This window comes from Stigmatopora nigra, chromosome 14 (genome assembly GCF_051989575.1).
Source record: "Stigmatopora nigra isolate UIUO_SnigA chromosome 14, RoL_Snig_1.1, whole genome shotgun sequence".
NCBI lineage: Eukaryota > Metazoa > Chordata > Actinopteri > Syngnathiformes > Syngnathidae > Stigmatopora > Stigmatopora nigra.
Window position 1 is genome coordinate 8822459 of NC_135521.1, and position 16127 is coordinate 8838585.

Genomic DNA, 16127 nt, shown 5'->3' on the forward strand with positions numbered 1-16127 from the left:
CAGGCAGTCGTGTCTATTTTGCATGAAGTAAGATGGGGGAATGACATTCCATTTGCGGCACGATATTTAACATTTCATTTAAAAACCATCCTGTCACCTTCTACATTGCTGTTTGAAAATCATTCAATATATTTTCTGATCCGTTAGTAGTCGTTGTGTCACTCTAATGACCTTGTCTTCCCCTTCTAACTTACCAAAGATAGATTTTTCCTGTAACGCAAGAAGAACAATACCTTAAGTACTTATTTCTTCAGGGGATTGAAAGGAACTGCAAGGGTCCAAAATATTCTCTCCCCATCTTGATGTTCATGTTAACCCTTTCATTTTTTTCCCCCGTGAGTCACTCTCTAAGAATATAAGAGCACAGTTGCTGTGAAACAGCAAGATAATTACAGCCAGTCAAAACAATAGGAACAAAATCTGTGCAAATATTTATCAATATTCCAGTCAGAGCAGACTTGTAGGTTTTTTTCCCCTTTATGCAAAGGCGAATATGATCAAATAGTTGCAATGCTTTTGCTTTCACCAATAGAGGTCACAGTTTTTGACAAAAGTAAAATCAAGCTAAAATTTGCATACATTTTCCAAATCACACGCATGAAAAAAAAAAAAAAACTATGAAACATAAAAAAAGCTTTTTAGTAATCTCTAATCAGTGACTCCTTTCACTTTCCATGTATAAGTTATCCTTATGTAATAAAGCAGTTTACAGCAAAATCAGGTAATATACAGAAGCGGAACTCTGTTAATTCAACTATTGTCACTCATTTCAAACATTGAATTGTTTGGTTAGGGAATTAAATACATGCATGGTTTCACATTAGAACTCTGCTCAAATACAGGAAAAACTGGAAATCCTCTAAGCCCATTGTGTACTCTCTTTTTTTTTAAGCGGATTAGGGTTAGGGTTCATTCATATGGTTGTTTCACTTTGCAGTATATTGTGTTTTTTTGTCAATTGATGCTTTTGCATTGTTTACCATTTTGGGTGTTCGGTTGTCAGTCTGTGATTGGTTGGCCACCAATTCAGGGTGTTACCTGTCTGGTGCCCATGGTTAGCTGGGTAAATTTGAGAAAAAATATAGTAAGAATAGCAAATCTCTGGCAGAGCATGGTGTAACAGCATCATGCTTTGAGGGTGTTTTTCTCCAGATGGAACTGGCGTCTTAGACAAGATGGAAGGAATTATGATCAATTTGAAATAGTGGGCAGTGTTAGTGCAAAACCTTCAGGCCTTTTGCTCGAAAGCAAAACATAGGGAAAGCCTCAAGAACATTGGAAATATAATCAGAGGCCCTTTAAATGGTGGCATGTGTGCATTCACTCACATTTTACGCACACTTAAATATTACCATGATTATGATAACATATACATGTTTAAGTTCTGAAGACATTCACACACTATTTCGACTGGGTAGGTAGGATAAAAGGGCCGCTCAACGTCCATCGCCCACTACATTTTTTTTTCCCATGCTTTTTACGAGTGACTGTATAGCTAAATTTTCTTTGGGGAGGACTCAGAGAGCCGATTGCTGCTCAATTGACAAATTCAAAGCACTTTATTTCGTCATGTGCCTGATCAATATGACCTTTGACCTCATCCCGCCACCTCTTCCGTTTCATACTACCAACATATCCTGGAAGTTTGAAAATAATCCCTTTAATCGTTCTTGAGTTAGTCAGACATTCCTTTTTTGACCTCTGACCTTTGTTCCCAAAATGTATTGACCGCTACAGTCTTATATTACAAACAACCATTCAATTTTTGTACCTTACAAGCTACGTAGGTGGTGCTGGAGCCTATCTCAGTCAACTGTAGGCAGACAAATGTTTACATGAGTATATTAATGACTACTCCAATGTCTACACAATGTTTATATATGAATGGACAGAGATGCAACATATACATGTTAGTAGTGCATATTAATGGGAACGTACGTAGTTATGTAAACTGAGACAGGAGCTACTAGGTTGTATGGAAGAGAAGACAGATGTTTATATAATTCATATGCATGAATGGGTAGTTTTTTTATTTTTGTGTAGAAACAATGTGTATCAGGATAGACAAAAGTTCTACTGTATGTAAATGGTCATTACATTGTACTTTAAGTGTATGAGCTCAGATTGGTTATCATGGTTTCTTGACTAGAAAATGTCTACTTCTACATACACTGAAGGCACTTTCCTCTCGTTTTGCCAGCGTTGGTGTTTTGGTTTTGTTTACATGTATTTTGTCCCCGGCTGTGTCTTGTTTTCCTTGTCTTACTAGTTCTTATCTTGTCTTCTGATCAGTTCTCATCAACCCTTCCCTTGTGTTAACCAAACAACGGTTCTAAGCCGCTCGTGTCTTGTCAAGGTGTTCCTCATTCTCTTGTGAATTTGTCTTTATTTAGTTCACTGTTTTCTTTCTGTCTTTATCTCTTTGTTGTTTTTGCATCATCTTCTTTTCCCTTGTGGATTGTTACTTCATTGTTGGTTTAATTAGAATTTTGTAGGTTTTCCTTGTACATAATAGGCTTTTGTTTTTTCGGCAAATAAATCTTTTTTGGAGTTTACGTTTGCAACCCTGACTTACCTCATTTCTTTCCTGCAATTGAGTCCACATTACCGCCTCGCTGCTCGCTACCATTGCCAACCTTGCATGTAACTGACCAATAAATGGACTGAACAAGACATTAAAGAAAACTCTCCAATCTAGGGCATTGTAACATTCTGTCTTTGCTTTGGTCCACAAATCTTTTGGTCTCATGGGTCTTGCCCCGGTCTCTATTGATCCTTGCACAGTCATTTGACGTACTATCTGACAGGCAAAGGTTGAAAAGTGAATGCTATAAATCACCCAGTGTGGCAACCTGTCAAAGTTGTTTGATAAAAAAGTGTCCTTTAAAGTGGCAACCGAACACTTGATTTCAGAACTGTGAGGCCGACATACTAACCATTCCTCCACCGCGCCACTAAGACTATTATTTTAATCTTTAATGGATACAACCGGAAGTACATTGATTTATAACATTAAATATATGCTTTGGGATTCACTGTGGGATGGCATTATTTTCATCACCACATATCCATATAGGATCAAATATAACATGATTTTTTTTTAAAGTTCATTTCTTTCATAATTCCAGAAACATGTCTAGCATTGAATTGTGTTTACTCCCCTGCGAGGTCAACCATTCAAATTCCTATTTTTTTTCTCATTTAAAGACGAGTGAATTGAAATATAAATAAAACAAGGCCACCCTTTTTTCTTTTTTTATTCACAAACAGAGAGATAGCACAAAAAAATATAAGCATCAGTACACCAAATCTGAAATCCTCAAGTCTACTTGGCATTTATGCGACCAATAATCGTGAGCCTTATTCCCCAGCAACCTTCTACCATACACAAGTACTATTTTTATATCTTCATTAAACCCCCCCAAACAAGTAGGACATACAGTACGTATATCGAATTACTAATCTCCTGATAAAAGTGCAGTGTCTTCAGACACAAGGAGTGCAGATTGTTGTCTGTGGTTTTGCATAGCCAAGTAAATCTGCATGACTGAAACAAGGCGGAATGTCGTTAACTGGAACTCCTCGCCCACTCCACCGCTGATTTATGAGTAAACAGGCCGGTTTGAGTTTACCAATTAAGGAAAAAATTCCTTATTTGTTCTTGGCCAACCTTTAAACCACCTTTGAAGGGGATAAAATAGATATATTTTTTGTTCATTGCCCACTAAAGCATTGTATATGTATCTCACTGTCACATCCTCAAGTGCCTTATATAAATTAAGACACTAAATAAAACATTCTCAGAGTATAAGATGCCACCAAAGTCACTAGAGATAAGATCCTTGTAAGTCATTTAATAATATTTTTGAGGAGTTCGAGCTTACGTCGATGTTTAGCATATAAAATAATCACTCATAGCGGTACCAGGGAACACAAAATGGAAAAGCACGTGCAAAAATAAGACGATGTATAAAGCCTCAATTATAATTAATGTTTGCTTGAGTAAGAGACCTTTCAGTGTCATAATTGTATACATTATTTAGAGCCCAGGGAGGCTGTGAAAATGCTTTTATGGAATTGCTTCAGATCTTATCACATTATTTTTCTTGGGGTTAATAAATTGCCATCATGAGTGTTGACGCTTTAGCACTCTCATAACTGAACTTGCAAATGGAGATGGTTTTAGTGTCAATCGTACTCCAAACTTGAGGTATTCATTGACTTCAAAGATGCATCAAATGGGTGTAAAGACCATCTATTTGTGTAAACCTTTGTTGAAATTGGCCTGGGAATGGAGGTTTTGCATTGATTTAATTTAAATTGTCAATGATGAATCCTATATCCTTTTTCAATAATGTATAATATTGGACACAGACTGCTGAAAATCCCTTTTTCTTCTTTGAAATTTTAGCCCAAATAACATGCTTTATACCCACTGTTAAACCATCATGGCTAATGGGCAATTTTACAATGACATAAGCATATACTTTCTATGAACATTTATCATCCGCATTTGCTTAACATTTTCTAGCCTACTGTGTAATGAATCATAATTTCAATATAGAACAGAAATGTGCATTGAAGCACCTCCATGGAGATTTGGTATGGAGCAAAAATGATAATAGATACAACCAGAGCATCAGTGTCAATTAAATATTACTTTAGTTTTGCAAGGTCCAGCTTTATTAGACCTTAAATACAGTGAAAGGTTTATACTGTATGATGCATCTTTGCTTTTGTAGATATTTATATACTTTATGAGTGTTGAATGTCTTGTATTTTGGTAATGTGAGAAAGAGAAGGGGGAGGACCAATTCACATTGCTTAAAATACAGCACGTTTGCTTCCTGCGGCTGCAATGACAGACTGAGCATGCTGATACAGCTTTCTTAGACAAGGATTGACCTCTACAACTAACTGTCATGATTATACAATCATATTGCATACTGTACTGTAAAAATATCAGTAACTGATACAATAGCAAACACATGGTGACTTTGCGACATACTTTCAGACATGTAACAAGATCATTTCCCGTTTCACTTCTCACAAATATGCTTGTTTTAATTCCTGTTCTCAGCCGTTTCCTGTTCTGTGATGGGCATGATTGATGGATTACTTTCTCCAAGTTAAAAAAACAAAAAACAAAAAGCATTATACAATAGTTCACTCAGGAATTCCGTGATAAAATGACGTCATGTTACATGATGGTTTGAAATCCAAAAGTATAATACTATTAGTCTGGGCATTTCTACAAAAGAAGGTTTGACCAATATGCAACACTGAGGGGAAAGTCAAAATAGTACAGTAAATATAAAAAAGCCATTTGAAAACGTTTGTAGCCTGAAAAGCAGCTGGGTGAGGCTCCGACAGCCCCCACAACCCTTTCGGTATGGAAGATGAATAAATGAATGAATGAATGAATGAATGAACGAATGAATGAATGAATGAATGAATGAATGAATGAATGAACGAATGAATGAATGAATGAATGAATGAATGAATGAATGAATGAATGAATGAATGAATGAATGAATGAATGAATGAATGAATGAATGAATGAATGAATGAATGAATGAATGAATGAATGAATGAATGAATGAATGAATGAATATAGTATAGACTAGACTCTTACTTTCCAACAATGCACATTTATATATGACCATTACTGGTCCACAGCAAGATGACTGAAGACACAATGATTGTCTCATGTCTCATGTCTCATTATTTCCATGCATTTACGTTTGCCATTTATTTGCCTCGGACAGGAAACTAATGGTAAGAATCATGTAGTCGTGGTGATATTGCAAATTCTGCCCCTATCCTCTTCTGTGTTCATCCTGGAAGGTGCAACGGGGAATTCATTGTAACCGTAGCCTGGGAATGTGCTTTTTCAGCAGGTCAGCAATGAGCATGTATGCATGTAAAGGTCTTTATAATGGAGAAGGCAGAGTCAAGATGCATTAGTGCACATTATGACACCAGCCCAGGCACATCAAAGACCTCATAATGACTTCAAAGACACTCTTCAACGGTCAAATCGAGCTCGGGCTGAATAATAAGCGTCCAGAGTAGAGTAGCACAATTAACATCTTGCACTGTTCTTTACTTGAAGAACATGATTGATGTAGAATACTGCCAGTTTTAAGTTTTGTAGAAGGTTACCCCCCATTCAGATTAATTCTCACATGCTCATTGTTTTCCGGATGGAGAGGTAAAATTAAACTCTGATTTATGAATGATTTGAAATGGACTGATTATATGCTCTAGTTAAGTGGATTTTTTTTTTTATGGGTCACATAATCACAACAGGAAAAGTTTCTTAAGTTCAAACCTTATCATTTAAAGTGCGAGACCAAAAAGGTGCCATTTCCTCTTTTTCAGTTGATGAAAGTACACAGCGAACTTTTGGTCTGATAGCTCAATATAGGTCATTTCCTGTGTAAAACTTCTAGGTATGTGAGAACTCCCAAACATGGAAACTATTACATCCTATGATTTCTAGCAAAATTGAAAAGTGCAATGACAAAAATGAAGAAAACACACTGCAGAATCTTTTTAATTGAACAAATTCTCTATATATCATTATTTTTTTGCCTTGTTAATTCCTACTTCTTTTTATGTGAATGTAAAATACCATCTACTCCATGCAAAAAAACACATGTAGCCTGTTTTGTGTACTTTATTTCTATGGTGAAATGGGTCACTCATTAAATGATACAGGGTTGACAAACAATGTAGTAATTTTGCAAGCATTTTGCAAAGGTGACCTTCCAGTTCATTTTTGCACATTTAAACATGCATCTCCTGACTAATAGTGCAATTGGGAAGAAAAGATGACTGCATTTTTATTCATTATTTCTAAACAATACCACTGGAAGGTTTATACATATAAAAATATATGTATGTATGTATTTATTTATTTCTATCTGTCTTCATTTAATCATGAGTTCTTCTTTTCTGCAGCCAACAAAGACACAATGTTCAGCACTTATCAGAGGAAGGGGCAAATTGAGATTGCAAAACCGCTTAGTAACCCAGAATGAGGTCAGTGTTATTTTATGTCTTGACTGCAGTTGCTCTCACGTCCTCAGAAAAAAAACTTGTAAACTCAAATCCAGGACACATAGAGCTTGAACATTTAGTTTATTATTGGATGGTGCACTGCACGAGTCCACCAGCTATGCTATGCATTTAAATGTGCAGCATTCATTTTTAAATAAACCGGTCGCAACTCTAGAACAAAGCACAATATTTTGTTGACCTGACTTTTGCTGCATCAACTGGCTCAAGAGCCTTCATGCCTAAATTGATTTCACTTTTACTTCAAAAGAATTCAATCACCTCTGTACTTCTTTGCTTATATAGATCAACACATTTACATAAAAATACTATGTTACCTAAATCTGTAAATATACACACCCAGGTTTCCTTTCATGGTAGCGTTATAATATAAACAATTTTCTTTGTCATTCTTATTGTTGCAAATTAATTTGAGAGCAACTTATTGTGTATAACTATACTCAAATAATAATGTTTTAAAATAGCAGTGTGTTCGCTTTCTTTTTTCAAGTCATTTTCAAAAATGTGCTACAAAATGGACGGATCTATCATTTTATCCAAAACAATATTTTTAACATCAAATAAGACCTGACTGACGATTGTTCTTCAAGTTCATCCAAGAGCTGTAGACAAATTATACCTTAAAGTCTAAACATGCATTCCAAATAATGCGTATATAAACTTGCAGAGGACTGCTTTTTCTAACAAGTTTTTACACGGCACAAATTGTTGACTCGGAAAAAGCGACATGGTACAAACGGAGCCTTGTGCTTCAACTGATAATGTCGTCATGCGACTGGAGGTGTTTTACAGCTGCTAGACACCATTCAGTTGACGTTAGCGAGTGTCATGTTTCGAACTGGCTCGTCACCAACTTCCATGTGTCGGGGGCAGTTAGCAAGGACTCAAGCATAGTCTACAGTCGGCCATTACCACTGCAGGGAGTTAAACTCTTGGAATTTTATGAATGGGCAATTGTAACTGGGAATACATGTGGTGAGAACAGAATAGCAACGAAGAAACTATTTAGAACTGTTTCACATGATGATTGTTTGTTCAGGAAGGCTTTTAAGGGTTTATAATTAAAAATAAAGCAGGGGGTGTCTTGTCATGAAGATATAAAAAGTACTGATCGCACATTCGGATATGTTTTATGATGGGTGTAATCTGTTTCCAGCAATGAACACTGAATAAAAATGAGATGCCAGTGGTTTTGGGGTAGAAAGCAAAGCATGCGTAAGATGAGAAGTTATTATTCGGACAAGAATAAATTTGACTGGAGGATATTATTCCCTAAGATAGGTTAGCAGATTTGTTTTTTGTTTTCTTTTTGGTATTGAGATGGGTGGCTCCCTTTTCCGCAAATATTTACTCAAAGACCACTGAGATGACATTTATCAAGTTCATCTGAATATTCAAATATATTTCACTGAATAAAAACTGGAAAATTAGCATTACTGAGCAAAAGCTTGAATTAAGTTCTGAAGTCAACAGCTTGGTTATATCCAGTGTTCACCTGTATCAGGCAACACTTCCTGATTGATGGATAATTTCCATGCTCTGACATTTGCTGTGGAACAGGTGAAAAGGTTAATGATATAAGAAACAAATTGTAAAGCACTGCAGGGGGAGAAGACTTTTGAAATATTATTAGAATAAATAATTTGCTATGCAGTAGATGAACCAAAAAAATCCCAATTTTTGTGGATATTAGACCCACATTATTTAAGTTTTTATCATGTTTGTATTTCTTTCAGTTGCAAAGACATATTAGAGAGTATTTTGACCAATAGAAAGGCAGAGCTACAAATGTACACACTCAAAGGGACAGCACAATGAACAACACCTGGGAAAGCAAGTGGCAACAAGTATTTCAATTGAGGAAAACATCATGAAGCATAACTTTCAATTCTAATTTAATTCCACATGTATGCTAAAGTAAAAACTGATGGGATGTCATGATACATGTATAATTTTCTATGACTTCCACTTTGCAAGATCCATTTGTCAACTTGTCAAAAGAATGCGGGACAAGAGATTGGGAGAGCAGTTCTGGAAGAATAACCCACACTGCAAATGGAATAGTCTTGTCAAGTTAGGCTATCAATTTGACTGAGGAGGTGATATGAATACAAGAAAATGTCAAGAATGGGATGACTCTCGCTGAGAAAATAGATAAGAGCACACATTATCACTTGTTTACAGGATTCAGTGTAGTCACAAGAGTAATGCATCAGTACTATGATTTGCCTCAAGTTGAAATTTAGAGTCAGAGATTAAACTCATTGTACCGTCATCCTAATCATAACATACATTTTCCATTCACTTGCACTAGGTTAATGGCTTGGATGTCGCGTATTACTTTATACAAATTGTGGTAAATTAACATTTAGACAAATTTCAAGTCAATCTTTTATTCCCATTCTATTTTACGTTGCTGAGCTCCAGTCAGACAACTGTCCTTATTACATTCACTGTTAAAATGCACATAGACATTATAGTTAGATTACAAATGCTTGCTATCTATTGGTAGATTTGACTAGATTATTTGTCTTAAATTAAAACTCCAATTAACATACTATTCGAGCCATCTCAGTTTCCAAAATTGACTTCTCCAGACTACAGATTGTAGTCAACAGATTGTCCATTATACTAGCATAAGTGGGCATGAATCTTTATTAATAAACTGTGAAATTAGTTTTTTTTGCTTACAGTATGCAAAAGCTGAATCTTATGCATGAATGAATGACCATCATTTGAATTTATGGCTGCCATTTTTCTTCCATCTTTTCGTGCCCTGCAGCTAAATTTTCATGTGTCAAGATCATCAACCTTATTAAACCGTTGACCCTTATTGAATCATCGACCTGGCCAGTCTTCTATAGAGAATACCTGTCATCATTTCATGATGAAGAAGAGGAAATAGTAAACATGCAATGGCTATTAATTGCGTCAAAGTACACATTATAATTTCTATCTTTAAAAGGATGTTGTATGCTACGGATTGGCATTTATTTTGAAAATCATCATAGGATTTTTGGAGCATTCTATATTAAATTCCTGAATTTTCAAAATATTTTTGTGAGAATTATTAAAATTTGGCACATACATTTTGGCAAGGGGTCCAGTTGATATATTGAATTTCAGTCATTCAGAGGGAAATCATTTACACTTGTCTGTTCCTTAAGATAACGGCTCAAATTAATTAATGCTGCTGCATCTGAAAAGAAATTAGCTACCTTTTTGAAATCTAAGTATTGAGCACATTTCTCATGCAAATCAATATTTTGCCCATCATTGTAAAACCCATTCAAGCAGAAAGTATTGCTAATGAGAAAGAATGAGAGTGAAAGGTGAAATGCATTTCAACAGGCGTAAAGGGCAGTACATCAGTTCAGAGCTAGGATATTGTGTCAAACTGCAGTGTATACAAGCTTGTTCATTTTCTAGCTTTTAAATTAATATTAAGAAAAAATTAATTCTCCAACAAACTTGCTGCCGTTTGAAACCTTACAAACATAAGCCCATGCTGAAATGTGTGAAGAGTATTAATATCACACAAAAATAGTGGTGAAAGATTGTTCTTTAATCACTTCTGTCTTTTAGTATATACACTTATAGTAGGCCTTTGTGTCTTGTATATTTTTGCATGGTGTGAATTTGTGAAATATAGACCTTACTTGCTCCAATAAACATGATCATATTTCCAGGATCAAATTGAGGTGGGCTTGCCATAATCACCACCTGATTACTTTGCATGGCCTCATATGAAATGTCAACAGAATTAAATGTTGCATTAATGGGTTGTGGCAGTTTAACTCCACAAGTGGAGCTTTTTTTCTCAACGTTGCGGGTTGGATTTTTATTTTCACTCTGTCTCCCTCACTCACCATATGTATACGACAGAAATTCATGTTAAAAAATGCAAAATGGGAAAAGCTGGGCAGTGCAACAAGGGAGAAAATGTATGATTTGTTGAATGTTTTGGTTCATTTCATTGTCCCTTAATGTGTTTTTACACGGTGACTCCCCATTGAATTCACCTGTTGTGGCCTGCTTCTTGTATATCCACCAATCAGATTCATCTCATGTCACTCACCTAGTCCTCATCATCTCATTACCTCATGTTTGTGTATTTAAGTTGCTCGTGTTTGTTCACTGTTTACTTATTGTCCATACAACAGTTCAGAGCTAGGATATTTATGCTGTATTGCTCACAGCCTGGCAACGTGCAGCCTTATAAACATGTGCCTGAGATAATTAGAATTGGAAAATTCACCATCAATGCCTCTTTCTCTTTGCAGATGAAAGCAAATTCACATTGTGCACATGTGACATATTTTGCTGGTTGCAAAATTCCAAAGGACAATGCCTTGGCCATGGGTCAGTGATGGTCAGATGTACACCCTTGGAAGGGCATGTGGAGCTCCATCTGCGATCCAGATGTGCTCTCAATTCTGGTAAGCACTAGGTTAATTTCTTTAGAATCATTGTCACTGCATAAATTTGAATCGTAACTCCAGTTAAGTGGGGCTGTTACTTCATACTGCAGACTGCCCTGGAGCGGTGTACTGTAGTTCATGCTCAGATGTTGTTCAGTGTACACAGGCACATGGGAGTCTGAAAGAGGCTGTTACAAAGGTTTTCATGAAAAAAAATAGGGAAACAAAACACTTTTTTAGACCATCATATACATTACCTGAATTAGTGGCTTTTTTTAGATTTTGAACTTCAAAATGCATATACAGATTTGTCAGAATATATGCTAGTTCGCAAAGTAGTGTGTGTCTGTGTTTGTTGTTAGAATAATTATCCCACATTGCCATGGGAACAGCAAGTAAACATTAGAAATAACAGGAATGACGTCCATTCTGGTATGTTATGTCACTCGTAGGCTTATCTTTGAACAAGTTATTATTTTGTCATCAGAACCCATTCCCAAGTGTTATTTTAGCTAACTTGTTCTAAATTGAACTACTGTTCACATGTTGGTCTCGCAAAAAAAGCAAAGCATTCAATTCAAAGTCCATTTTTACTCTCATAATTTTAGTTTCACAAAAGCTCATGTTCTCATTTGTGGTAAGAGAAAAACGTTTAATTTGTAATTTAGAGAATTTGATTTGGGCGATTTATCCTGGACTTACCTCCTTGTTTTAATCAAATGTGATTTTTTTAAAGCAACACTGAATAAATAGAATAAAATCTAAGATTTATGATGATAAAATAGGGTTGGACAAGCTACTGAAAGCAGTTTCAGAGTTATACAAAGAGCACCCTCAATTCTCGTTTCAGAATGAATAAACACCCAACTGATTCAGTGCAAAAGCTATTTTAAGGAAATTACATGAGCAAACAGAATATAAAACCCTACCAGTGGACAATGTTGTTTATATCTGCTCCCCATCATTTAGACAATGCAGCGGGCTTGTGTTATTAATCCTGTGGATGCATCTCATGTGTTATTTTTTAACAACCTTCCGGCCTCAAACAAAGGTTATGCATGTGAATGCACATTTTTAGAAGAGTTAATATGATGTTAAAATATGAATGATGACTTTTGCCACCCTGCAACCGAGTGGCGACCGGTCCAGGTTGCAGACCGGCTTTCATCCAAGGTATGTCGGGAGCGGGGTGTTTACTCCCAACGACCCTGGATACAAATACTGTTGATGCCCAAGTGTATTGGTTGCATTCATTTCATACACAATAGATTGCTTACAGAAATAAAACTTTGGGATAGGTGTTTCACTAATAGCAAAATCCCTAATCCTTTACGCTGAACAGATATATTTGTTGGAACCAATTATTCCCTTGATCTACTAATCTTATGAAACCCAAAATAGTGTTCCTTTGGATTTCTCGAAAAATCCAATTTCCCAACGATTGCATACCCTGACATGGCCAATGTTTTTTTTTTCTAATACACAGCAAAGCATATAATTGTGGTTTAAAAAAAAAACATCTTTGTTTTTTGTGCCATTTGTCTTCTTCACTGTCATTTAGGTTGCCTAAGGTTGATCCTTTGTGACATTGAGCTGAAGAGATTTGACAGTGTGAATGTATTATATCACAAATCTCCAACATGTCCTTATCTCCATGGTACTAAAGAAAATGCCTGCCAACAAGCAAGCCTTCCACTAGATGGAAATAACCTGCACACTCGGTCTGGGCTGAAAATATAACGAACACATCGACCCTGGCAGCTGCTGGAAGCAGCCCCCTAAATACCTTGTTACGTCCCGAGTGGGATGTTTTATAGATTCCTATGGCTGCCCATTATTATCATAACCTTGGAACTGTAAAGTGAAGAATGGCAGCTCTTGCAACATTAGTGTGGGTAACAAGGGTCAGAAAGGTCACACGGTATAATGGTATTAAATGCTATGTTGATTAGGGCCTAGAAGGCTTTCTTGTGCTTTTTCAGTCAGGAACTATGTCAAATGTGACCCAAAATTGATCAACCTACCAAAGTTATATTTCTCCCATTTTCTTTGATAATACTCAAGGCTGCTCCAAATGCCTTTTCCCAGTGCTTCCAATATTAGTGAAGATGGATAAATAACAAAGAAGGAGGGTATGATGTTTCAAATTCAAAACATATCATTTACAGAAATAAAATGCCTGCAAATGTGACTGCATTGAAATAAATGAACTGCAGAAACAACAGTTCAACCAGAACAAACTGGTTTTGCCCATTGGCGTAATGGTTTAGCATCAGTATTTGAGTAAACAATGTCTATTTTTCTTTTTGTCCATCTGGAAATCTAAATAAGTTCACCGAAATAACACAGAAAAGCCAGAAACTGACCAAAAATACCTATTTTCCTGTATACGTAGCATAGAAAATGTCGTCAGCCCGTGGGATAATTCGGCTATGCCTTAAAAAGACATTTGAAACACAGAGTAAATGTTTATTTTCATTTCCTGTATGTGCCAACTGGTTGGAATTGCATGTGTACAGTGACCTCATTTAAAGCCTTTGTTGCAAATGGATTCCTGCACGTACCTCTTCCACCCATGTTTAGGTTTAACCCCTTGAGATTGTATTATCTCACAGGAGTTGATAGGTCTCTGGCAGCAATAAGTGGCCTCTGCTGACAGAGATGCCTTTGAGTATAAAATGAACTACAAATATCGGAATCTGAGTGATGGAAAAGGTACGCAAAGATTCACCTACGGTTTGTGTTCATTCTGTGCCTAACAATCAGCTGTGAAATGCCATCACTGCTCATTTCTGGATCTTATCTTGCAAATTTGGCATCACATTGCAGTCTAACAATCAAATGCACATTTAAGTCCAGGCTGAACTGAATGTCCTCTTTAATATTAAAAACATTCAGGAATGCACGCATTTGCCAGGAAATACAAATCATGTGCTGGGTTCTTCTCATGGTTCAGTGTTAGTTTATGTGACACAAGTCCGTCACTGCACATGTTGGTGAAATGAAACCTTGTAGCCCCAAGTGTTGCTGATAAGTAAGTGGCAGTTCAAACCAGGACAGCATAAGGCCAAATTTACTTCAGGACTTTTGAGTTTACCCATGTGCTTATTCCTTCAACACATGGTGTTGTTTTAAGGAAAACATATTAACTGTCCAAAAGTTTTGATCAGGGGTTTAGGGTGCAAACTCAGCCAGTTGATTCACTTGCAGATAAACTGTTTTCAAACTGGTGTATGATACTGCATTTGTCATCAACAGTTGCAGTAAAACAGAGAAACGCTATCCTGTGCTTGTAAAATTAGAGTTATATCTTAGTGCACTTATAAAAAGCACTCCTACGACCCTTCTTCTTTAATTCAAATTGCCGTGTCCCAATGACAGAAATATTAGTCGAGAAATAAGAACCATTTACTCTCTCCAACATTTAATACTATTTTGTTTGTATATAACTTGCCAACCTGTACTCAATCCAAAGCTGTTTAATGCTTGATTTCACGAGTGTTACATCACTGTTTTATCAATATAAATAGATCCATCAGTCAGCACTCTGTCTGAAGGCACCGTGTCTATATGTATGATCCAGAAGACTATGTCCACTACCAGATGCCTGGAATTAAAAGGTGGCATCAGGTCAGGTCTGACTGGTCTGCTCAGTTTTTGGTCATTTACATTGTATAGTAAAACAACAAAAGTTGGGATGGTACTCTCCATATGGAAATGATTGATTGTATGGTATTTGTTGATAGTCATACCTTCAAATACTACATATGTTGTGACTTGAGGGCTCATGATAGATTCCATGCAAGCTATGAGGTCTACTAAATACAAAGAAAGTTTTGTCCAAAAGTTGATGTGTATTTGAATCTAAAAGTTGCATTGTATACTAAACAAAGGCTAACATCATAGCCTCAAAGTGTGTGCTTAAAGTAGCAGAGTGGCAGAGCGCGGGATGTAATTAAGCTGGTTATGGTTGAGTGAAGCTCTCAAATTGGGGGAGCTTTTATCGCAGACTGTCTTTCATTATGCAGGTGCTACACAAGGTACTTCAAATGAATGAGGTGAGTCCACTTACCTCCACTTTCCTGAGAACAGGAAAGAATATCCAAAAGAATATCACCAAAAGAATATAGTTGAACTTGATGCAAAAAGTAAGGTTACATAATCTGCCTTTGTCCTGACCTTATTGAAGTTTGAGTGTGTGTCACTGCAAGGATTTTTTCCCTTCCAATTGTAGCATAATAGTGTAGTTGTGCATCCATTAAGGGAGAATAAATTCTGTAGTAAATAGTACATAAGGAAAAATAACGGAATATGTTGCCAGTCCACTGATTGCTAATTGATCGTGTATACTCTTATAGATTAATTAGGTTATTTTTTGACATTGTCCACTTGTAATGTATTGATGGCATAGGTTACTTATAATTCCCTGAAATTTAATGAAAAGTAGAGCGACATTAGATTTTTGAAAGATGACTGATAGTGTTGTTTTCTTTCATTAAAACACTGCACACTCATTTGCATAACAATAGTACACAAGTGTAAATGTGGACCTCTCAACAGTTAAGCCTGCGGGAGTTAGTTAATGTTTGATGTGGCCTTTGCTTTAACTTGATTTGCGCATTT

The 16127-nt window shown here is 36.2% G+C and overlaps 1 protein-coding gene across 6 annotated transcripts in view; it reads left to right on the forward strand.

Annotated features, from left to right (window-relative positions):
- Positions 1–14312, forward strand: part of sh3tc2 (SH3 domain and tetratricopeptide repeats 2) — a 41086-nt gene extending 26774 nt beyond the window's left edge. For 3 of the 6 annotated variants that reach the window (XM_077732318.1, XM_077732313.1, XM_077732315.1), the window contains 3 exons: positions 6967–7047; positions 11367–11522; positions 13066–14310. The gene's annotated coding sequence lies outside the window, so the exon portion shown is untranslated. Of the gene's footprint in view, positions 1–6966; positions 7048–11366; positions 11523–13065 lie in introns of all 6 variants that reach the window. The other 3 variants (XM_077732319.1, XM_077732314.1, XM_077732320.1) reach the window with 3 other exon arrangements.
- The last annotated feature ends 1815 nt before the right edge of the window (positions 14313–16127 follow it).